We start from the raw sequence: 24,867 nt of genomic DNA on the forward strand, positions 1-24,867 counted from the left end.
TTATTATTATTATTATTTAAAAAAAGAAAACAAAAGTGGGAACACTCCACTTATAAATTTGTTAAAAAGACTAGATGCATGTGCACACATTCAAGTAGGCGCCACAAAAAGAATAGGCTATCGTGAAAACCGTGAAAAAACTTTATATAAAGTAAACAGGATGAAGACAACCATGACAAATTATTGGAGAATCTGAGTACGTCGATGGCAACAGGTCTGGTAAGATAGTCATGGAAGTGAATGGAAGATTGAACAAATGTGGCGTCATCCGTCCTCGCTTCGTGTCGATGTCAAAGAAATTGAGCCTTGGACTACAAGGTTACTCCCCTCCGGACAGTTTGGCTATATTGTGTTGACAACGTCTGCAGGCATCATGGATCATGAAGAGGCCAGAAGAAAGAACCAGGGTGGTAAAGTTCCAGGATTCCTTTACTAGGTGGAGGCATTGGAATTGGAATTCTCTTTTCCTTTTCTTTTACTATACATTATATCACATATACATCTATAAAGAGATGGCAGAAATATCATACTTATTAGTAAGGTGTATGGCCCACCTGGTAGTTTTCAATGGTTGTGCGCAACCCATACTACTTATTATGGTGTGGTCCACTTCATCTGTAAGTAACCTTTAGATTTTGGGATATATATTACGATGAACTTGCACAACTAATGGACCGTGTAGATTGAAAACTTACATCACAATGGGCCCACAACTAGGAGAATACCATCCAACACAAGACTTTCGGCCGTCGTCCTCTCTGCATCATCGTTACTTAATTTTGTGTGCAAGCAAATGGTCCGAAAAACTTTCTGAAGCTTGTTAGATGGCTACTTTCGGAATATTTGGAAGGTCAATTCTCTTTCGAGAAATTGACCATGCAATGATACCAACACGGTCCAAATCCCCTAGAAATTTTAATAATAACCATCTGATTTTTCCCACCAACTCCAAAATGAACCAGTCACGATTGAGTATAGCTTCTTGTTATTATTATTATTATTTAAAAAAAGAAAACAAAAGTGGGAACACTCCACTTATAAATTTGTTAAAAAGACTAGATGCATGTGCACACATTCGAGTAGGCGCCACAAAAAGAATAGGCTATCGTGAAAACCGTGAAAAAACTTTATACAAAGTAAACAGGATGAAGACAACCATGACAAATTATTGGAGAATCTGAGTACGTCGATGGCTACAGGTCTGGTAAGATAGTCGTGGAAGTGAATGGAAGATTGAACAAATGTGGCGTTATCCGTCCTCGCTTCGTGTCGATGTCAAAGAAATTGAGCCTTGGACTACAAGGCTCCTCCCCTCCGGATAGTTTGGCTATATTGTGTTGACAACGTCTGCAGGCATCATGGATCATGAAGAGGCCAGAAGGAAGAACGTGGGTGGTAAAGTTCCAGGATTCGTTTACTAGGTGGAGGCATTGGAATTGGAATTCTCTTTTCCTTTTCTTTTATTATACATTATATCACATATACATCTATAAAGAGATGGCAGAAATATCATACTTATTAGTAAGGTGTATGGCCCACCTGGTAGTTTTCAATGGTTGTGCGCAACCCATACTACTTATTATGGTGTGGTCCACTTCATCTGTAAGTAACCTTTAGATTTTGGGATATATATTACAATGAACTTGCACAACTAATGGACCATGTAGATTGAAAACTTACATCACAATGGGCCCACAACTAGGAGAATACCATCCAACACAAGACTTTCGGCCGTCGTCCTCTCTGCACCATCATTACTTAATTTTGTGTGCAAGCAAATGGTCCGAAAAACTTTCTGAAGCTTGTTAGATGGCTACTTTCGGAATATTTGGAAGGTCAATTCTCTTTCGAGAAATTGACCATGCAATGATACCAACACGGTCCAAATCCCCTAGAAATTTTAATAATAACCATCTGATTTTTCCCACCAACTCCAAAATGAACCAGTCACGATTGAGTATAGCTTCTTGTTATTATTATTATTATTTAAAAAAAGAAAACAAAAGTGGGAACACTCCACTTATAAATTTGTTAAAAAGACTAGATGCATGTGCACACATTCAAGTAGGCGCCACAAAAAGAATAGGCTATCGTGAAAACCGTGAAAAAACTTTATATAAAGTAAACAGGATGAAGACAACCATGACAAATTATTGGAGAATCTGAGTACGTCGATGGCAACAGGTCTGGTAAGATAGTCGTGGAAGTGAATGGAAGATTGAACAAATGTGGCGTCATCCGTCCTCGCTTCATGTCGATGTCAAAGAAATTGAGCCTTGGACTACAAGGCTCCTCCCCTCCGGACAATTTGGCTATATTGTGTTGACAACGTCTACAGGCATCATGGATCATGAAGAGGCCAGAAGGAAGAACGTGGGTGGTAAAGTTCCAGGATTCCTTTACCAGGTGGAGGCATTGGAATTGGAATTCTCTTTTCCTTTTCTTTTACTATACATTATATCACATATACATCTATAAAGAGATGGCAGAAATATCATACTTATTAGTAAGGTGTATGGCCCACCTGGTAGTTTTCAATGGTTGTGCGCAACCCACACTACTTATTATGGTGTGGTCCACTTCATCTGTAAGTAACCTTTAGATTTTGGGATATATATTACGATGAACTTGCACAACTAATGGACCATGTAGATTGAAAACTTACATCACAATGGGCCCACAACTAGGAGAATACCATCCAACACAAGACTTTCGGCCATCGTCCTCTCTGCATCATCGTTACTTAATTTTGTGTGCAAGCAAATGGTCCGAAAAACTTTCTGAAGCTTGTTAGATGGCTACTTTCGGAATATTTGGAAGGTCAATTCTCTTTCGAGAAATTGACCATGCAATGATACCAACACGGTCCAAATCCCCTAGAAATTTTAATAATAACCATCTGATTTTTCCCACCAACTCCAAAATGAACCAGTCACGATTGAGTATAGCTTCTTGTTATTATTATTATTATTTAAAAAAAGAAAACAAAAGTGGGAACACTCCACTTATAAATTTGTTAAAAAGACTAGATGCATGTGCACACATTCGAGTAGGCGCCACAAAAAGAATAGGCTATCGTGAAAACCGTGAAAAAACTTTATACAAAGTAAACTGGATGAAGACAACCATGACAAATTATTGGAGAATCTGAGTACGTCGATGGCAACAGGTCTGGTAAGATAGTCGTGGAAGTGAATGGAAGATTGAACAAATGTGGCATCATCCGTCCTCGCTTCGTGTCGATGTCAAAGAAATTGAGCCTTGGACTACAAGGCTCCTCCCCTCCGGACAGTTTGGCTATATTGTGTTGACAACGTCTGCAGGCATCATGGATCATGAAGAGGCCAGAAGGAAGAACGTGGGTGGTAAAGTTCCAGGATTCCTTTACTAGGTGGAGGCATTGGAATTGGAATTCTCTTTTCCTTTTCTTTTACTATACATTATATCACATATACATCTATAAAGAGATGGCAGAAATATCATACTTATTAGTAAGGTGTATGGCCCACCTGGTAGTTTTCAATGGTTGTGCGCAACCCATACTACTTATTATGGTGTGGTCCACTTCATCTGTAAGTAACCTTTAGATTTTGGGATATATATTACGATGAACTTGCACAACTAATGGACCGTGTAGATTGAAAACTTACATCACAATGGGCCCACAACTAGGAGAATACCATCCAACACAAGACTTTCGGCCGTCGTCCTCTCTGCATCATCGTTACTTAATTTTGTGTGGAAGCAAATGGTCCGAAAAACTTTCTGAAGCTTGTTGGATGGCTACTTTCGGAATATTTGGAAGGTCAATTCTCTTTCGAGAAATTGACCATGCAATGATACCAACACGGTCCAAATCCCCTAGAAATTTTAATAATAACCATCTGATTTTTCCCACCAACTCCAAAATGAACCAGTCACGATTGAGTATAGCTTCTTGTTATTATTATTATTATTTAAAAAAAGAAAACAAAAGTGGGAACACTCCACTTATAAATTTGTTAAAAAGACTAGATGCATGTGCACACATTCGAGTAGGCGCCACAAAAAGAATAGGCTATCGTGAAAACCGTGAAAAAACTTTATATAAAATAAACAGGATGAAGACAACCATGACAAATTATTGGAGAATCTGAGTACGTCGATGGCAACAGGTCTGGTAAGATAGTCGTGGAAGTGAATGGAAGATTGAACAAATGTGGCGTCATCCGTCCTCGCTTCGTGTCGATGTCAAAGAAATTGAGCCTTGGACTACAAGGCTCCTCCCCTCCGGACAGTTTGGCTATATTGTGTTGACAACGTCTGCAAGCATCATGGATCATGAAGAGGCCAGAAGGAAGAACGTGGGTGGTAAAGTTCCAGGATTCCTTTACTAGGTGGAGGCATTGGAATTGGAATTCTCTTTTCCTTTTCTTTTACTATACATTATATCACATATACATCTATAAAGAGATGGCAGAAATATCATACTTATTAGTAAGGTGTATGGCCCACCTGGTAGTTTTCAATGGTTGTGCGCAACCCATACTACCTATTATGGTGTGGTCCACTTCATCTGTAAGTAACCTTTAGATTTTGGGATATATATTATGATGAACTTGCACAACTAATGGACCGTGTAGATTGAAAACTTAACATCACAATGGGCCTACAACTAGGAGACTACCATCCAACACAAGACTTTCGGCCGTCGTCCTCTCTGCATCATCACTACTTAATTTTGTGTGCAAGGGCAAATTGGTCTGAAAAAATTTCGGAAGCTTGTTAGATAGCTACTTTCGGAATATTTGGAAGGTCGATTCTCTTTTGAGAAATTGACCATGCAACGATACCAACACGGTCCAAATCCCTTGAAAGTTTTAATATTAACCATCTGATTTTTCCCACCAGCTCCAAAATGAACTAGTCATGATTGAGTATGGCTTCTTGTTATTATCATTATTATTTAAAAAAAAGAAAAGTGGGAACACTCCACCTATAATTTTGTTAAAAAGACTAGATGCATGTGCACACATTCAAGTATGCGCCACAAAGAATAGGCTATCGTGAAAACTTTGAAAAAACTTTATATAAAATAAACAAGATGAAGACAACCACGACAAATTATTAGAGAATCTGAGTATGTCAATGACAACGGGTCTAGTAAGATAGTTGTGGAATTGAATGCAAGATTGAACAAATGTGGGGTCATCAGTCCTTGCTTTCATGTCGGTGTCAAAAAAATTGAGCCTTGGACTGCAAGGCTCCTCCCCTTCAGACAATTTGGCTATATTGTGTTGACAACGTCTATGGGCATCATGGATCATGAAGAGGCTAGAAGGAAGAACGTGGGTGGTAAAGTTCCAGGATTCTTTTACTAGGTGGAGGCATTGGAATTGGAATTCTGTTTTCCTTCCCTCTCACCCCCCAAAGGATGGATTTAAATATTTTTGGCTTTCCAGTTGACTAATTCTTTACTTGTTTCAAACATCGATATCATGAATTGTTTTTCTCTGTCGAACCTAAAACAATTGAGATTGTCTGCCATTTGGAGTAATTTTAAGAGTTCTTGCTAAGTCTAAGCTAAATAAAAAATAAAAATAAAATAAACAACGGCAAATGCTAATTAAAGACAGAAACAGGGCCATGATAGACTCTGCCTCTTGTAAGCTGATACCTTATATCCAAGAAGCTGCTCAAACAAACCTGTTATGAATATTGGCTATGGTTGCATTCTCCATAGCCAAGATACATCTCATCTCTCTTGGAAGGTTAGCCATGCTTTTAAAAAAGACAGTGCACTACGAAAAAGGGTCAAAGGCTATGGATAAAAGCCGTTGCTAAAGACTTATGGCTACGGTTCTAGTCCGTAGCACGACCATAGCCATTCATAGCTATTACTTTTGAGGAGATGGCTACGGATTTAATGCATAGCTATAAAATTAGTGGCAACAGATCTAATCCGTATCTATACTCTCTGTAGGTAAATGTACATACAACTACGGATAATCTTTGTAGTGAAAAGTAGAATAAGATCCACAGCAATGGTTGAAGTTAGCAATAGCAACAGTTTCCAGAATTAGGTCTACGGCTAATATTTGTAGCCATTGTCTTTTAAAAATAATAATTTATAATAATGGTGTCTTTTACAATTGCTAGTACATACCTTGATAGAAACTCATCTAAGCTAATATAGATAAAACTTTATTGGCAAGAGAAATATTATGAAAAGATTAAGAAAATAGTGGAATTTTCTAGTGGAACTTAGAAAAGTTAAAAGAGATTATTTAACACTTAAACATTACAAAAACAACAACCAACTATGAATAATGTGTTTCAATTGTATTAAGGTCCAAAGTATCCATTGTCAAACAAAAGTGACTAGTATCTCCAAAACAAGTAGAAATCAAGATAAGCTACTTGAGGCATAAGTAGCCTAAGTAACTTACGATCCAAATGTCCCCCCAATGGAGCTGGGCAGAGCTACCATGTGCTGATCAGAAGCAAGGCTGTTGAGAGAGCTGCTCGCCAAACAAAAATTTCCAAATTCCCAATCCCAAACCTGATCACTCTATTCTTACATGAAGGAGAAGGAAGCAATCAGCCTTCTTCTTTTGTTAAACCTGACATAAACTTCTAAAGGTAAATACAATGCAAGCAACCAAGGCACCAACTCCCAACATCTCTGCAATAAGGTACAGAAGCATCAGCTCCCCAAACATCATAAGAGAAAACCATACAACAACACACCCTCCAGTCTCACTACACAAGGCTTAAAATAAAATATCAGCACAACACCAGCTAAAAGCCAATTCAGCACAAAAACCCAACATTTGACCAGTGGCCACCATAACTTTGGAAAGGATACAAGCAATCCTCCAAGTCGCTGGCTTGAATTGGATACTCACACCTCCAATTGGCCAACATAACTTCGGCAAGGATACAAGCAAAGGTTAGTGCATTATCAAACTGATTCCATATATTTGGCCAACTAAAATTCATGGACCTTAGAGGAAAAAAGGATCCACACAATTTAAGAGCAAGATGGCTATTCCATCTTGTTGCAACATAATCCTGTAAGCAAGGGAAATGGAATAAGTCCAATAATTTAGGAGCTCTAAAACATCTACCCTACTTGTACCAGCTTCAAAAAAATAAGTCAAAGCCAACTACATATTCTTGGACTTGCATTATAGCTATTGAGAGAATTTCCTCATATGTGAGATAACGATGTAAAAGCACAAGCCACTTTTATAAGCACCATAGATGCAATCATGTTTCATGGACCATTCGCAAAATACACATATTGGAGATTATATTGCATCACCATTGCTAGGTTTTCGGTGCATAAAGTTAGCAAGTGCTTCTCAATGAATACAGGGAAATGCTATTTGAAGCATACAAATGAATGCTCCGTATATAAGCCCCACACATGCGTCATGGCAAGTGCGTACAAAATCTGGGATGTTCATCAGGCAAATGCAATGGATGCTTTCTAACCTGGAATTAAGTCCACTCATTAACTGGGCGAGACAGGGATGTAATTAGTTGCAGACAGTTGGTTAATACTTCTACTCACTATGTAGCCATCCTTTTTTTCCCCTCCACTTCTAACACACCTGACGGGTGTGTCAGCTGGATTTTTGCACCAAGGAATGTTCACCGTGGACTGCATTTGATGAACAGGCTAGATCTCACACACGTGTGCCACATTGATTCATCTGGGCTGCTTGCATTGGTGCCCACCACTACACCAAAATCTCTATTTAGGAACAGTTGAAAATCGTTCCTAAATGTTTTAGGAACGGTTTTCAACTGGTTAGAGGGCATTGCAAAAATTAGGCACGGTTGAAGTGGTGCAAATTCTCAATTTCGGAACGGTTTTAAACTGTTTCTAAAATAGGGCGTCACAAAAAGTGAGGGACGGTTTAAAACCGTCGCAAATTTTCAATTTCGATAGTACACTAGAAATTTATATATATATATATATATATTTTTTTTTTTCATTTGAAAATCGTTTGCAATTTTCTTAGTTAAGATAATGATTACATCCAAACTCAAGTGTAAAGCAAAGTTGGATCAAGAAATAAATTTTGAACAGTTTGGATTAAATCACCAAAATGATTAATGTAGTTGAATTCTAAGTCTTGAATGGGTCTTGGTTTTGGGATATAAGAAGAAAATGTAGTGGCGAATGTGATGGACAGATTGGGTATCATGCAAACAACATGATGAGCTTCAAACCCACATTATCAACAAACAACACTTCATGGAAAATGATTGAGAACCATGACTCCCTCCATAACTCCTAATAATACCAAGAGTCTTTGTATAATTTAGTAAGAAATGCCGCAGCTGCTACAATGGAAATCCTGGAGCTCTCCACAAAATCCTAAATCTTGAGATGAAAACACTTGATAAAATCACTATGTACACTTATGTGGAGCCCATTTTGGATAACAATTCAAGCGATGTATCTAATTCCACTAGGATTATCTTTCTCCCTCCCTAAGTACTCCCTGTGTATAAGATCTTCTATCCATCTACTAACCAACTTAACGTCTGGCTACAGAATCAAATCATCAATGTTCATATTTTGTCTATTGCCTAATGAGAAATGCATTTCAAATACTATGGCTCATTTGGATGTCCAACGGAAATGGATTGAAAAGTTCAGTTCAATAAAGAGTAAATGAATAAAGATGACCCATTTCGGTGAACTGAAAATTGTATAAAGCATAATGGAAAACAAACCTTTTGGCTCATTACATCATCTGCACATTTGACCCAAGGTCAGACCTTCAGTTACATGCTGCATTAGATGAAATAAAGATAACTGACAAATGAGTAGAGAAAAGAAGGGTCCAAAAAACCATGACTTACAAAATTTGGATAGTATGTGTTTGATAAAGAATGTCATTAACTTCTAAAAGAGCATATATATGTGTATCAGTAATAAATAAAACTTATTTGTAGCTTGAAAACTCTAGAGACTATAGTATTTAACGGTTCTCCTCCCAAAATTGATGTTTATATTGTAAGTGGTCCAAACGTACCGTTGGCATCCAAGACTGCATGTCTTTGGTGCACATTCCAAATCTGGCCCTCTGAAGTTTTCAAGTGAAAATTGAGCTTTTCGCAAACCTGCGTGATGCAGGACAATTAACCACTTGATCTAAAAGCTCGAATTGTTAGAGTATGACGAACTAATCCCTTTATCTCATAGCCCAGGCCCCACATCTCATGGGTTAGGACATCGGCCGAACTCCCTTCGTGAGCCCTAAATCACATGGGCCGCTCACCCCAAGTGTGTCCCCGCATCCCACGGGCTACCCCACTTGAGCCTGGTGTGAAATGCACATTAATCACCCCCTGGTAAGGAGTCTCGAACACGAGACCTCCCCCGTGGGCCCCAAATCGCATGGGTCACCCACGCCAAGTGTGCCCTTGCATCTAACAGGCAACCCCACTCGAGCCCAGTGTGAAAATGCCCCTGCATTAATCACCCCCAATGAAAAGTCTCGAACACGAGACATCTTGATTTGATACCAATTTGATGCAGGACAATTAACCACTTGCTCTAAAAGCTCGAACTGTTAGAGTATGGTGAATTAATCCCTTTATCTCATAGCCCAGGCCCCCACATCTCATGGGTTAGGACCTCGGCCGAACCCCCTTCGTGAGCCCCAAATTACATGGGCTGCCCACCCCGAGTGTGTCCCTACATCCCACGGGCTACCCCACTTGAGCCCGGTGTGAAATGCGCATTAATCAACCCTGGTAAGGAGTCTCGAACACGAGACCTCCCGTATGGGCCCCAAATCGCATGGGTCACCCACCCCGAGTGTCCCCCTACACCTAACAAGCGACCCCACTCGAGCCTAGTGTGAAAATGCCCCTGCATTATTGCGGCTCATGATGATCAAAAACTTATTTTTTGGCTTAGGCAACATGAAAATTTCACCACCCTTGGTACCTACCAACAAATTTAAAATCTGGAAGATGACCATCTCATACAGCAAGTAGCAAGTGCTGCGAAAACTTAAGTACTATGCCTATATGGAAAATAGAGTATGCAATAGCATATGTGCACATTGACACATGTCACATGTTGGGTGCTTGAAATTTTATTATGCTAAAGTCTAATAAAGGGGGAAAACCATACTTTCAGCATTCATTTTGAGAGTCTTGGCTCCAAACTGCAGTTATGTTACATTCCATTTAAGACATGAAAGAAAAGTAACAGCAATTCGATGGCCACTTCCTCGTTGAAAAGCACCAGTTACTTCGCTAACTTTTGTCAATTGCTCTTGATTAAATTGAATGCAAGCAACTCAATTGACACCCATAAAACCAACAACAAAGATATTAACAAAAGAAAATGTAGAAAAGCAGAACTCACCTTCTAGATTCTACAAGAAGGGCACCCTCTTTGGTAGTTTTTTCTGAATGTATGTCTATCACCTTCTAGATTCTACAAGAAGGGCACCCTCTTTGGTAGTTTTTTCTGAATGTATGTCTATCACACTCACAGTATAACTGTATAAAGATGAGCAGCGCCACAACATTAGGGACATATTATTCATGATGAAATAACAAGGATATCTCCCATTTTATGGTGAGATCAAACATTACTTGACCATAGAAGCTTGTTGTGCATGAAAAACAAAATAATATATGATTCCCCATCATATGAGCGTGCATGACAATAAACCCACCAATAAAAATTGATGAAGAACAAACAAAACATTGAATCAATCAAAAAAAAAAAAAGTCTGTTTAACCTTTACTGCACAGAAACAAAAAAGTAAAAATAAATAAATAAAAAGAAAATGAAAAAAACCTAGAAATAGGTAAAGAGTTAACCCAGCAGTATCGTGGTCATTAATTTGGGAATCTCCATACAGGAGAAAGCAACACTTTTTTTTTTTTTTTTTCCATTGGTGTAGGAGAGATTCATAGTGTGTAAAAATACCTAAATGGTTCTAAATGTATGCATCATACAGGCAACTTCTGCAAATTCAAGAACACTGGAAAAACCTGGGGAAAATTGAAGGGCATTTGAAATGTCTAGAGAACAAGTGATACTTGGGTTGTTCATTTGAATCTAACCAGCATCGCAAATGTATCAGACCTACAGCTAAGAATTGCTTATGGATATTTCACAAAACTGCCAGACCTTATGCTGAATGTTGAGTGGTTGGTCCCTTCACCTGGAAGACAACAAATGCAAAGAAGAAATTCCTGAAACTAAATGGTAAAATGCTTTATCCAATCCGCTTTACCTGGAAGGAAGAACTGCTTGAGGAACAAAAGGAGCATATGTTGTCTCCCTCTCAGCAGCAAGCCGCTGAGCTTTCTGAAACTTAACTGCTTGGAAATCTTTTGCAATTTGCATCAGCTATCTTTTGGCTGGCCTGCATTTAGATAGAAGCTCAATGTATAAACACAGCATCAATAACAAAATGGAATTTTTATGCTTAAAACTGAATGACAAGCGAAGGTTGACAAAGATGCATGTCTAGTGTGGGAAAATTCACTTCAAATGAGACCTTCAGAAAGAAAGATAAAATGAACATGACAGTTAATTTACATTTATGGCGTGAGCATGAGCATGCACATGAATAAATTAGCAAAATTCAGTGTTCCCATGGATGTGAAGCTTTCAGGGAAGCAACTTAGCAAGCTGGCCCCAAGATCATCACTCCCATTCCCCTTTATGTCCAGCTCAGCCAAATACCTGTAACCCATATTAAATTTTAGGATCTCCGACAAACAGCGTAACAAGCAAAAGATTAAATAAAGGGACCTAGAAATTCTCAAGTATTCAGGTAATAACTGAAGTAGCACAATTTGAATCAGGAGGAAAAACTCTGATTACCCAAATCTGAAAAGAATATTATATTTCAAGAAAAACATCTTCTACCTCACCTGAACATGGACAAACAAGCTACCTTTTTAAGATAGCTCAACCATAGTGAGAATGTAACATACATACCAGAAATGATGCAAACTTGATTGGCTGTCACCCTTGAAAGTTGTTTTAGCGACTGCTGCATAAAACCTGTCCATAAAGTGTATGATCGTGACATTGTGTACATCCAGTAAATGTTGGAACTTACACATGACCAGTTTTAACTTACATCCCTAGAGTCATTACTGTCAAGACACCTGAAACATCAGCCCCATCTTGAGCGTAGCAGAAAAACATGGTAGACATTTTACGAAGTGGTGAGGATAAAAAATGAATAGTAAAATAGGTGCCACCTTTGCATCAAATCCATCATATTTTACTATTCTTTTTCCATTGATATGGTATTTGGCATGAAAGCAAGCGAAAAGAAAGAAAATTATGCATTCTGCAGAACAACACGACAACGTGCTGCCTTTTTTTAAAAAAACAGAATCATACAAACTAACATAAATGCATCACATACGACAATTTAGAAACCTGTAGCCAAAACCCAAAAGCTAAAATTTATAGGAGTCGGCTTATATATAAAACTTGGAATTCAGGTGCACTGAGATAATATATGATCTTCATCTAGGACTAGATTTAAAAGTAGGAAGTAACCTAACATAGAAAACCAATTAACTGTAGCCTTCTAAAAACAGATGGACTGATAATTCAAGAAAGAGAATAATGATTAAGAATGAAAAAGGTCTTGTGCAAATTATTCAAGAATAGTTTGTCCTTGGTGTTGTCAATTTTTTAAATGGCTTATGTTTGCTAGCTGAAACCTGAATGAAATCCATATGCATTTGAACAAGAGATCTTAGTAAATGGGAGGGAAAAAAAAAGGAAAAAAAATAAATATAGAAGTAACAATTGGAGATCTGCAGCATGTAATCTTTTTCACGGAAAATTTTATATTTTCTCATCATCATCATCTTAATAATTCAAACAAGTATTTTCAATCCAGGTACTGAACAAGAGCTGCAAAAGATTTTATTTTCTTATCTTAATAATCACCATGAGAATTGATTCTAGCAAAGGTATCCTCTTATATGATATGTCATCCAATTTAATTGAAGTGAATTCTCCAAAGAATCCTTTTTTTTTATCCCGAAGTGAAAAAGGAAAACAGTCTTACCTGGGAATCCAACAACTAAAGATCATCAGAAAACTAACACTATAGAAAAAGTTCATCAATGCCGCTTGATCCAAAATAACAAACTTATTGGGGCACACTTCTCCATTTTGTTCTCTCCTTTTTTTTCTTTTCTTTTTTTATTCAGACTTAAAGCCAGATTAAATACGCAGAAGAAGAACTGGATACGAGAAGAAGTGAATTTAAATTCCTATATAAAACAAAAGAGTGAGATTCAAGAAATTTGTACACGATATACCTCAATTGCAGACACAGATGTCTTGCACTTTGCAATCTCAAAGAGATTTGTATCAGTTTTCAGTCTGAAACTCACCCTGCAAGACGTATAGAAAGAAACAAAGTATGACATAATAATATCATTTGCAATAAACACCAACAGCGAAAACGTATGCTTAAATTTATAATACGAAGGACAGATGTTCAATAATACTCCATCAAAATCTTGTGTTGATAATCACCATGTGATGCACCTAATCCATTTCTATCATAAGACAATCATAAATTCCATGAACACCCTTGCCAATGTGCCCCTATACAAAAGAAGATCAAGTGATCCTAAGCATCCAATGGGGGTATTTTTGTACACCAAATCAATCATTACTCAGTCATCCATTTGCGACACAGTAATATAATAACTAAGATAATTCTACCACCATAGCTTTTATGCTATAGCTGATCATCCATCTGCTTGATAATTGAATCAAAGGTCCAAATAATTGTAACCATGTTTCACATGCACGGCAGAGATGCACATCAAACTCCAATAAAAGTACAACTATCAATTGTCGTTTGCTTTCCCATGCTAAAGTAACCCAAATAATTGGGATCAGAGGTGCCTATGTAACAGTCTATATACCTAAAACAGGACACAGTTATGCCCATCAGATTAATGATAGATCTCAGACAACTTAGTCACCTGAAGTAGCAAAAGAGTAGGAGAAAAGAAGCAATCTTAGGACCTGACACTGCAAAGAACCATGAGATCTAAGCAGGTGCAGGTAGAAAATTCTTACAAAATCATTTAGATGAGCTGCAATGCTTCATTTGCTTCAATAAACAAAGGCTTACATCAAGATTCCTGAAATAGCATAAAAGGCTGCAAAAAGATACATAGTGATCAATAGTTTTAAGAAATCTCGTACATTTTATGGATCAATTCATATTTTAAAAAACATGGAATATGATATAAACTTGGTATTTCAGTCCCATTTCAGTCCCCTAATTCGACTGACCGTCCTGTCTTTTTTAAATCAGCATTTGGATTTCCATACTGAAGGCTGGATAAATTGGGTCAACTATATGAAATTCCAAATTGACTGGTAGGTTTCTGAGCCTTGAACTTAAATTACAAAGAAGACTGATTTTGGCCACAATCAAAATGGAAACCCCAAATAAATGGCTGTTATCTAAATTACCGGATATGTTTAGTTGAAATTGTTTGGACTTTCCAATTAAATCATTGCCACGGGGGGTGCATCAGTGACAAAAGCACAAGACGGAAAAGAGAAAAAAAAAGGTGGGCGCACTTGTTGATGGGGACATCTCGCGCATACGCACACGCACGCCGCCTCACCTACGCACGTAAGCACAGAGTAGGAGGGCCCCACCATCGATCTGTCTCGATGACGACGTCTAGGGAGGGCCTCCTACCTAGAAGACAAAGTTTGGTTCAAAAGATTGAGCCCGATAATCAAGAAAAGCCTATCATGGGATCTCATGATTGTGGCCCACTCGTCGGATTGATTTCATATTCTAAGTTTTGTTTATTGTTATTATTTAGAACATTGTGAACGCTTTAGATTTCTCTGTTTGGTTTTTTAGTTTACTTCATCGCCAAGTAATAGGTTGCATATATGGTGTGAGTTTTGAGGTATAGGATTTTCCTTATAAATAGGCACCCCTTGTAGTTCTTTTGATTCATTGAAGTTAATAAAAAAAATTTCTACTTTATTTTTCTGCTCTCTTTGTGAGTTGTGGAAGAATTCAAAAGTGGGTGCAAAGCCCTTCCTTTTTGAAGGGCTAACTACCGTGGTGCGAAGCCACATCGATCCCGATTCATCCCCATCCTCCATCATCTTTTTTTTTCATCTTCTCCCACCATCCATACTTCGAATTCGTCCTTTTGTTGCATCAGATTTCTTCATTACAGCAGGTTTCCAGATTTCGGCCCGTAGGCGAGCTGAAACTTCGGCGGAGCACCATGCACAAACCGTACATCGGATCGAGCTGAGATTTGGGGGTTTTGCAGCCTAAGCCTAGCCGACCAAGGCCTAGGAATCCATTTCTGGATTCCGTCCCCCACCACACGTGCGCCCGCACCTGGCTCGCTGCCCACACGCAAGGACTGTCTCGGGTTTAGGTTTCTTCCTATTTTCCTCTCTTTTATACATGATTTCATAAATCCTGACCCTAGATTAGATTATTCCTAATTGATTTGCCCATTTTCTCATACTAGGGTTCCTTTAATTGAGATTAGGGAATCCTTTGGATTAGGGACTGATTCTTATGCATGTGTGGGTGATTTCTATTTTCCTTTGAGTATTGTTTGGTTCATAATTTTCATTGATCCAGCCCTAACGTGTGTAGGCCTGGATCCACATAGATTCCCCTTTAATTGAATGTTTGGATTTTCATGTGGGATGTGGAATTTGTGTGATTGTTTCTAAAATGGTGTGATCTAAGCCTGAAATCTTGCATATCATATTTAAATTCATGTCCTGCATCACTTGTACCATCATAAGGCTTTTAAATAGAACACTAACCTTTGAGGCAGCAGATTTGGGTCATCTGACATCATCATATGCTGACCATCATTATTGTGAAACCATGATAGTGGCTGCGCTTGTTGTTCACCACCCATTATTAACGGTACATGCATCACATTCCGAAACTACAAAATCATGATAATATCAATCACTATTTTTTTAGAAATATAAGACATTTGTATTATCCATGCCCATGATCAATTGGGACTAGATTTTATCCAGTTTCTAACCTAAGCAAAACATTCTAGTGACATAAGCAGTTATTTCCCAAAATTTTCCTGTCAAGCATTACGAATGGATTCAATATGCAGTATAGAGCTGCAATCTAGAAGAACAACTCCCTTCTTTTTTCTTTTTTCTTTTTGAGAGAGAGATAAACAACAACTCCTTACTAGGATGAAAAATTAATAATAATAAATGAGAATAATTAAGACCATTAAAAAATACAACAGGCCAAAGAGCGTTCTATTCAGTATTGTCCAAAGAATGGGCACTATTCGATCAGCCAGAAACTGAAATTACGCAGATTACATAATCCTCAGTCTGACTAATGGATTTTTACCCTGGACTGTGGGGCAGTGCTCATTTCATTTTTAACCTTACATTTCAGGTAAAAAAATCACACTGCTGGGATCGTCCAACCAGTGGTGAAAACCTACCATAGTGGACCAAGATTAATGAGTTTGGGCCATGTGTATAGTGGAATCACCAAGATCATCTAATTACAGAGATCTCCTCAAAGCTATGTTGCCCTAATTAATGGTGGCAGGTCATCTTAAAATCCTAAAGTATTGGTGCCAACCCATCTTATCGAAATAACCAAAAGAAATTCAATGCATATACGCCATAAGCCATTCCATAGATGCAAATCAAACTCTTAAATAGGAATCAAATATGTACATCAAGCTTGTAAGCATAACACATTGTGCAAAACATATAACCCAATAGTAAAGGCATACCTTATGTGTCTGGATTCGACTGAGTGATTCCTGGAGAGATTCTTCCAACACCCTAATATGGTCTACACTGTTGATCTCATCCGGATCAGTCCAATAGCTGAAAGAACACCACAATAAGATACAGTTTGAATTATTAGATTTAATGGCATCAGTCAAGGCATGATGAATGCATATGTACACTTTCAGAATAAGAACTTCAGGAGATAAAGAAGACATTGTGAAGTAAAAGCTTCCTATAGATGAGTGACATGGAATACTACATTAAACAGTGCCAGCATCCTCTCCTCTCTTCTTCTTTGATACTGGTCATCATCCCAGCTGCGGCATGGGCTGCCATTAATGTTGGCATAAAACCTCAAAAAAAAAAAAAGTAGTCGACCACTGCTGGTCTTCAGTACCAGCGCCAGCAGCCTCTGGATGGTGTCCCCTGTTGAAACTCTTGTCGTTCTTTCGCCGCTGTGAGTAGCTGCGACCATGGTTGATGACCCATTCAATGGGTTTTATAGAACCTTTTCTTCTCACTTACTCTTTGTCGTCCATCACATCGGGATCAGATTCAGATGACCGTGGCCGTGCTTCTTTTTTTTTATGCCTGCTAAGGTTGATAGTTGCCCTTTCTTATTCTCTTCATAAGAATCAAGAAAGAAATATCACCTCCATGGTACAAGACATGCAAGGATCTGTCATTGAGCAGTAGACCTAGATTTCGAGAAGAAATCCTCTGTGATTTGGGGAAAAAACCCGCTGTTTCACTAGTGGATTTTCACCAGACGGGTGATGGTTGTACAACCACAGGGAAGATGGTTGCACGGCCACAGAGAGAGGATGCGTGGGCTGTAGGAATGAGAGGGATAGAGAGAGAGGGAGGGAGGGAGGGAGGAAGAGAGCGTGGGAAGCAAGGGTGAGGGAGAGGAGCTGAGATCTTGAGAGAGGAAAAGAGAGTGGGAGAGAGAATCTGATGGTTTTTTTTTTTTTTTTTCGAAACATTGAAATGGAGGAAGACCGCTCCAAATCGGTAACAGCCGAAAGCCGTTCCTGAACCCAAAGACAAAATAACAATTTTGGTGTAGTGCACCTACAAAATTACATTCCTCAACAGTGAAAGAAGCTGGAAATGTTCTAATATAAACGAGCACCAAAGAGCATAAAAAATCACAACACAACCATGAACTCCAAGAAATCACTCTCACGTCTTACTAATGTGAGATACATTGGTTTCTTGCAAATTGAACACATTATCATCATGTATTCAGAAACACATTACATCTCGTCTCTCTTGGAAGGTCAGCCTTGCTTCTAAATAAGACATTGCCTCCACCAAGCTACCTAATATGGCCAAATTGTCTGCAGAAGAATTCGCACCCCAGAAGATATGATAAATTTTATAATTTATGTATAGCTATAGCTTGTTTGTAGACATATGCTTCATCCACGACACGGCCCACAATTTGGACAATCTGAGTAGCTATCTAGTGACACGTGAGAGGATGAGTCACAATGATTTTTTTTAGAGTGCGGATGGTTTGTGGTGAAGGCATAAGATATTCAATGCCATCGCTCCTCATTGGTACAGATCATCGCCGATGACTCCAGCTAACAAGATAAGCCGGTTTTCTCTCTCAAACAAAATGTGTCCAACTTTTTTTTCTTTTTCTTTTGAAAAAAGGTGGGAACTTCCACCTGGATGTATATTGTAAAAGGAGAGAATTACTCATGATTCGAGCGGGCCCAATACAAAACACAACAGGTCACACCTATCATATAGGCATGCACAAGAAAAAAGAAAAGGAAAAAACTATGCAAGAGAGATGTTGATAAGCTTCTGAAGGGCCAAAAAAAATGTCCAAACAAATTTGGATATTCCAACAAAGGCTGAGGCGAGGAGCAGGCCCAGACAATGCAGAAAAAGGAGACCGGCATGGGAAGGCAACAAGCAGGATGAACGCAGTGGGTGGGCAGAGGAATCAGCCACAGGAGGAGCTAGAAAAAGGGCCGGGAGGGGAAAATCATCCAATTCCCTTCTTGGAGAAGGATCTTCTAGTGTTGCCAACACCCGCCTTGTCCATGACGAGAGAGCCTCTAATCAACGGCGGGAGACGAGTTATCTCTCGAAAGAATGAGTCGGGGCAACCAACACTAGCTAACTTGGCAAGGCCATCCACCATCGTGTTGCCCTCACGCTAGGTGTGAATGAATTGGATGTTCAGGGGACTTACTTGGATTCTGAATAGCTCCCATATGGTACCAGATATTCCAGCAGGAACATTGTAGGGAGTGAGAGGCAGCTTCGAAAATAAAACGAGAATAGGTTTCTACTACAATGTTGCACAAGCCCAGATCGGAGCAGAGATTCAGGCCATCTAGAAGGGCGCGCGCCTCAGCGACGGAGTTTGAGATCTGCCTGTAGTAGTTGTGAAAGGCACAAAACAAGTTGCCTAAGTGATCCCTGCAAACCCCACCACCTCCTCCCTCTTCAGGGTTGCCTCTGGCCGATCCGTCTACATTGAGTTTGAACCATCCCGGAGGAAGTCTCTTCCATTTGATGATGCAAGGAGCGTCCTCTGAGTTGATGATAGGAGAAAAGAAGTCGTTGGAAGGTGAGGGGAAGATCCGTCTCAGGTGAAGGACTGGAATTGGGAGCTGAAATCCCAACTCTTTCAGCCAGTTATGGAGTCTGCAAATAATGTGAGGAGCAGCAAACTTGTGGTTGTCGAATCTGGAGGCATTTCTACCACACCAAAGTTCCCAAATGATGAAGGGCGGAGTTAGACCACGGAGGTTCTGCCAGGAAGAGGATCGCTTCGCAAGAGCACTCCATTGAATGAAGCAGTGAGAAATAGGTGGATCGTGGGGTAGCGGTACACGTAAAAACTGAGAGAAGTGGGTCCATACCTTGGAGGCGATGAGGCCATGGCAAAGGAGGTGGTCTAGATCTTCCACCTCAGGGGAATGGATGGAAGGGAACTGGTTAGGAAGATCGGTTGTTGGCGGGAGGGGGAGAGAAGGGGGGCTAGTAGGGTAGGCTGCGGTCAGTAACGCAGCAGGGGCGGGTTGGTATTGAGTCCAGAATGGGCCAGGGAAGAATGGGAAGGATGCAGGAGGCTGGACTCTCCAACGTTGAAAGAAGGGAGAGGGGGATTATGGTGAAGGAATCTAAGTGGGGTGGGCTCATAGGCTGGGGGGGAGGGCGAGTAGTGACTGAATTCAGTAGCATGGGCAGCAGGAGAGCCTACTTGGGTGGGAGAGTTTGAAGGAGCGGGGGGAGTGGATAGGCACAAGGGGGGGTGGGACGGCTTACAACATTCACATTTGGAGGCAATGGAGATGTCGATTCTTTAGACAGTTGTGTCCATTGGCACTGCTCGATGCATGACTTTCCAGAGGAAAATTGCTATCTTCGGAGGGACCAACATGTTCCATGCCTACGAGGTCCACAGATGTTTAGGACGACGAGATCGAAGAGCATTCCAGGCTGATTTGATAGAGAAGCTTCCGGAGGGATTCAACTTCTAGATGAGGTGGTCCCTTCTATCAGAAATGGAGATGTTGTTGCTAATGATGGATCTAATCACTGCTTCTGGGATGAGGCCTTCAACAGAAGAGTTCCAAGAGCCTGAGGAGCTCCAAAAGTCTTTGACCATGGCGTCTTTTAACTCAACAAGGGGAGGAGAAGTGGACACGCCTATCAGTAGACCTCCACCCATCCAGTTGTGGTTCCAGAAGTTGATGTTGCCTTCGCCCACCATCTATCTCGAATTATGGATGACGAAAAGTAGATTGGCAGACGTGTCTTTCCAAAGGTTGGGGGTTCTGGAGTGAGCTGGACTGTTCTGATAGATGAATTTCTTCATGTATTTAGCTGTGAGAAGTTTGGCCCATTGAGATTTGCCGATGAGGAGCCTCCAGGCCATCCTGCAACGGAAGGCTTGCATGACTTGGGGTAGTCGTCTAGTGCCAAAAACACCCTCGAAGACAGGGTAGCAGGTTTCGGCCCATTTGACCCAATGGCATTTGTTACCTGAGTCATTACTTCCCCAGAAGAAATTAGCTAGAGAGCTCTCAATCTGATGGATGGCCTTTTTAGGGATGTTGAGGGCTGATAACAGATGCAGTGGGAAGCTGGAGAGGATGTGATTGATGAGCACTAACTTTGCCCCCTGGTTAAGAAGCCTCGCCTTCCAGCCGGCAACCTTAGATTCTATTTTGAAAATTAGGGGGAGCAGCTGAGGGTATCAGATTCTTCCCTTGACGATCGGACGCCTAGGTAGGTGAAAGGGAGCTTCGCTTGCTGGAAGCCTGTAATAAGGCTGATTTTTCTAGCACTGGGCATTAGGGCTCTTTGAGGGAGAATGAAAGAGCTTTTGGAGGCATTAACTCGTTGGCCAGAGATTCTCTCGTAAGCCTTGATGAAAGCCTGGAGAGAGCGGATGGATGAGATCCTGCCATTAAGAAAACTAATGGTGTCATCAGCCATTAAGAGAGTGGATGGATGAGATCCTACACAACATGACTTTTAATGTGTAAAACTTCTCTGGCCCCACAATGATTTATGTTTTAGATCCACACCGTCCATCAATTTTTATAGATCATTCTAGAGTATGAGCCCAAAAATCAGGCATATCCAAAGCTCACGTGGACCACACCACATAAATCAACGGGGATTGAACGACTAACGTTGAAACGTCCCTAGGGTCCACTGTGAGGTTTATTTGCCATATAACCCCTTCATAAGGTCACAAAGACATGGATGAAGGGAAAACACATATTAGCTTGATCAGAGCCTTCAGTGGCCCCCAAGAAAATTTCAACTGCTTGTACCATTTTCGCGTCGCTCCCGACAAAGTCAGGGAGAATGCTTGGCACATCATTGAGCTCGAAGTGCCATGAAGCTCCATCCAAGCTCTGAAGGACTCAAGATGATCGACTGAGTCTCTAAATCCAGAGTAAGGGGTGATCCGAGGCATACGGAACCTTGACGGGAGTTGAGACTTCATGATGTCATCGGCAAATGGATGTTCTATTTCTTCCAACATGGCTTCAACAGAGGTTGGGATACGAGCCCGACACGCCTGTTGGATGTCACCGAGCTATCCTCGGATCTCTTTGAGCTTAGCTTCCCACGGGACCTCACTTTCTACGATGACTTCGAGGGCCTTCCCACGCCTCCTTTTTTCTAAGGTGTGGCGTACGCCAGATTCTGTGAGTATGGTTGTACCTGCGGTAGTGTGGGAGCTTGACCATGTTGCCCTGGTGGTCACTGTTTCGCCATGAATGAGCCGTGAGGTAAATGGGGAGGCCGGGATAGTTTGGTCGTTGCACCAGCTTCTGCACCAAGATCGGGGGGTGGTTGTTGTCTCTCTAGTATCTGCATTATCTGGTCAACATTGCCGACTAGGGCCTCAACCTACTTTTCCAAGGAGGTGAGTCGACCCCCTATATTGTGGGGCCTTTATGCAGCCACCACCGGAAGAGGGTTAGTATGATGTTCTGAAGGCGGATCTTCAAGTTGTTTGTCTAGTACAGGGATTGATGTAGTGATGGTGGCCAAAGCCTTCTTTCTTCCTTTAGTGTCGATAGGTGATTTCTAAATGGCTTTATTGTCACTTCCCATAGACGACACTAAATTGTTGATGCAATAATCTGGCTGGTCTTACTTGTCCTCCTGCTAGCCTGTTGCACACTTGCAAAATAGAGAGATACTAGGGGTACCAGTTGTAGTCGGGGACCCTCGGATGCCTAAGTCAGGGTAGGCACACAATGGGTGTAGATGAGTTAGGGTAGTTGTGCATACCTTTCTCTTTAACAGGGGGTCACTATTTATAACCCCTTGAGACCACTTACGCGTGTGGCAATGAATATGCTAGATAGATGCGTACCATAGAATGAATCTGTTCCCGAATATATCACACCTTTCTCGACGTGATTGTCAGCTAAGATATCGAAAGGTAATCCCACATGTATACGGAGAGGATCCTCCCTTCTATTCTGAGGTAGCGGTCAGTCCCCAGGGCCGAGGTCGATGGTCGAGGCCGACCTCTGAGTTCGGGGTCCTTGGTAGAATCTGGTCCTCGAGGTTGACAGTCGAGGCCATCCCTCGAGGTCGGGATAGGAAGCCGACCGCCAAGGTTGTTGGTCAAGACTATGAAGTCTTAGCTCAGTGGCTAAGGTCGGTATTCATGGCTGCTACTTGGGTTGGTCAAGGAAGTCGTGATCGACACCTATTTCCCCTAATCTTCCCATTTTATTGCAGGTGTTTAGTCAGTCCGATTTTACCTATAACATTAACCATCTGATTTTTCCCCACCAACTCCAAAATGAACTACTCCCGAGTATAGCTTCTTTATTTAATTTTATTTTTGAAAGAAAATTGGGAACACTCCACCTATAATTTTGTTAGAAAGACGAGATGTATGTGCACTCATTTTGAGCAACTGCTACAAAAAGAATAGGTTATCCTTTAAACCGTGAAAAGAAGAAGAAGAAGAAGAAGAAGAAGATATTTTTCCAATGGGATGCCTACCTTTTTAGCTATGTACAGTAAACCACCTACTTTTAATCTATTTCTCAGAACCAGCCAACCTATTTCACATACATCTTACAGTCGCTTACAACAATGGATACTTGATGGATTGAGTTGTTAACTACTAAAATGTGGATTGAGTTGTTAACTACCAAAAAGTCCATTTTACCCCTAGCTGGCTGTAGATATTGTTGTTTAACCCTTACCTTTTCCAAATGTCATTACTGCCCTCCACCAATGTTTCAGCTGCTTCATCGATTGTATGAATGTAAGACATGGGGATAGGTGGGGTACACATGAACGTCTTTGCATGATGATAGGTACGGCCCATTGGAACAGTGCTAATTCATCCATCTTTATGTGACCCGATCAACAGGTTGGATGGAATTGTTTATTGAAAATATTACAATGGGTCTTAGGAAGTTTTTAATGATAAGGTGTTCAATCAACATTGTTTCCTATGGTAGGGTACAACTGAGAATTGGATCCACTTCATTTTTTATATCATGCTCTCAAATGACATGGCAAAATGGATGGACAGTGTTGATATAGAATATATGCATCAAGATGCACCCCAGGGTAAGGGTCACACCATCTTGGGTGGGGCCGGGGGACGAGCCGCACCTAATCCGCTCTCCCCATTTCTCTATCAATCATTTCATGCACTGATGTACATGAGATTTTGCCGGAATGCAAGTCTGACTGTACATGGGGGCCACTGTAAGTTTATGACAAATCCACTCCGTTCATTTGTTTTTATAGCTCATTTTAGAGAACGGGCCCACAAATGAGTCAGACTTGAATTTCAAGTAAGCCACATGATAGAAAAAGTGAGATTCAAGGGCTATTGTTGAGACATCTTGGGGTCATCGTGAGGCTCGATTACCAAAAAAACAGGGCAATGCCGACAGACCATCGGGAAAGCAGGCATCAGTGTTGCTCGCCAACGGATTTAAACCGTCGGCATTTCTCATTAATTAAAATTTTTTTTTAATGAAAATTAATTGCCTAATCAACGCACATCCAAAACTAGATATACTCAGTTCTCCGAAGCCCTAAACCAACAAACCTATTTGAGAAGAAATCAAAATCAGATATATCATCCAAATTCCAAACATAAAATTTGTATTATTTCCATAAAACACCATTAGTTTCGAGATAAAGATGGAAGTGTTACAAGGAAAACACATTTTGGTACGAGAATACCAAAGTTTCTTTCTCCATTTTACAGGCATCACTTATCTATTCATAATAGAGTACTGATTTCTCAAATACCCAATCACTTAAATTAAAAGAATATTAAAAGATTTTTAATAAATTGACTGTTCTGCTTGTTCAAAACAAACACCTCCGGAGTTTCTACAACGCAAAGTCTTTATGACCGCCGATGTCTAAAAGTTAACATCATTTGTTAGGGTGCAAGAATGTTGCTGCAGCTTAAGGGTACATCTAAAAAAATAAAAATAAAAATAAAAATAAAAAAATAAAAAAATAAAAAAGAAAGAAGAAGAAGATATGCCACATGGGAAGTC

At 40.2% G+C, this 24,867-nt stretch overlaps 1 long non-coding RNA gene across 1 annotated transcript; it reads right to left on the reverse strand.

Moving 5' to 3' along the window:
- Nucleotides 1-8,138: 8,138 nt before the first annotated feature.
- On the reverse strand, nt 8,139-10,441 carry LOC131257390 (uncharacterized). The gene is made up of 3 exons (XR_009177356.1): nt 10,382-10,441; nt 8,734-8,791; nt 8,139-8,545 (listed from the first exon to the last, which is right to left on the reverse strand). It is a non-coding gene; the product is annotated as an uncharacterized LOC131257390 (long non-coding RNA).
- Nucleotides 10,442-24,867: the final 14,426 nt, after the last annotated feature.

This window comes from Magnolia sinica, chromosome 10 (assembly GCF_029962835.1).
Source record: "Magnolia sinica isolate HGM2019 chromosome 10, MsV1, whole genome shotgun sequence".
Classification (NCBI taxonomy): domain Eukaryota; kingdom Viridiplantae; phylum Streptophyta; class Magnoliopsida; order Magnoliales; family Magnoliaceae; genus Magnolia; species Magnolia sinica.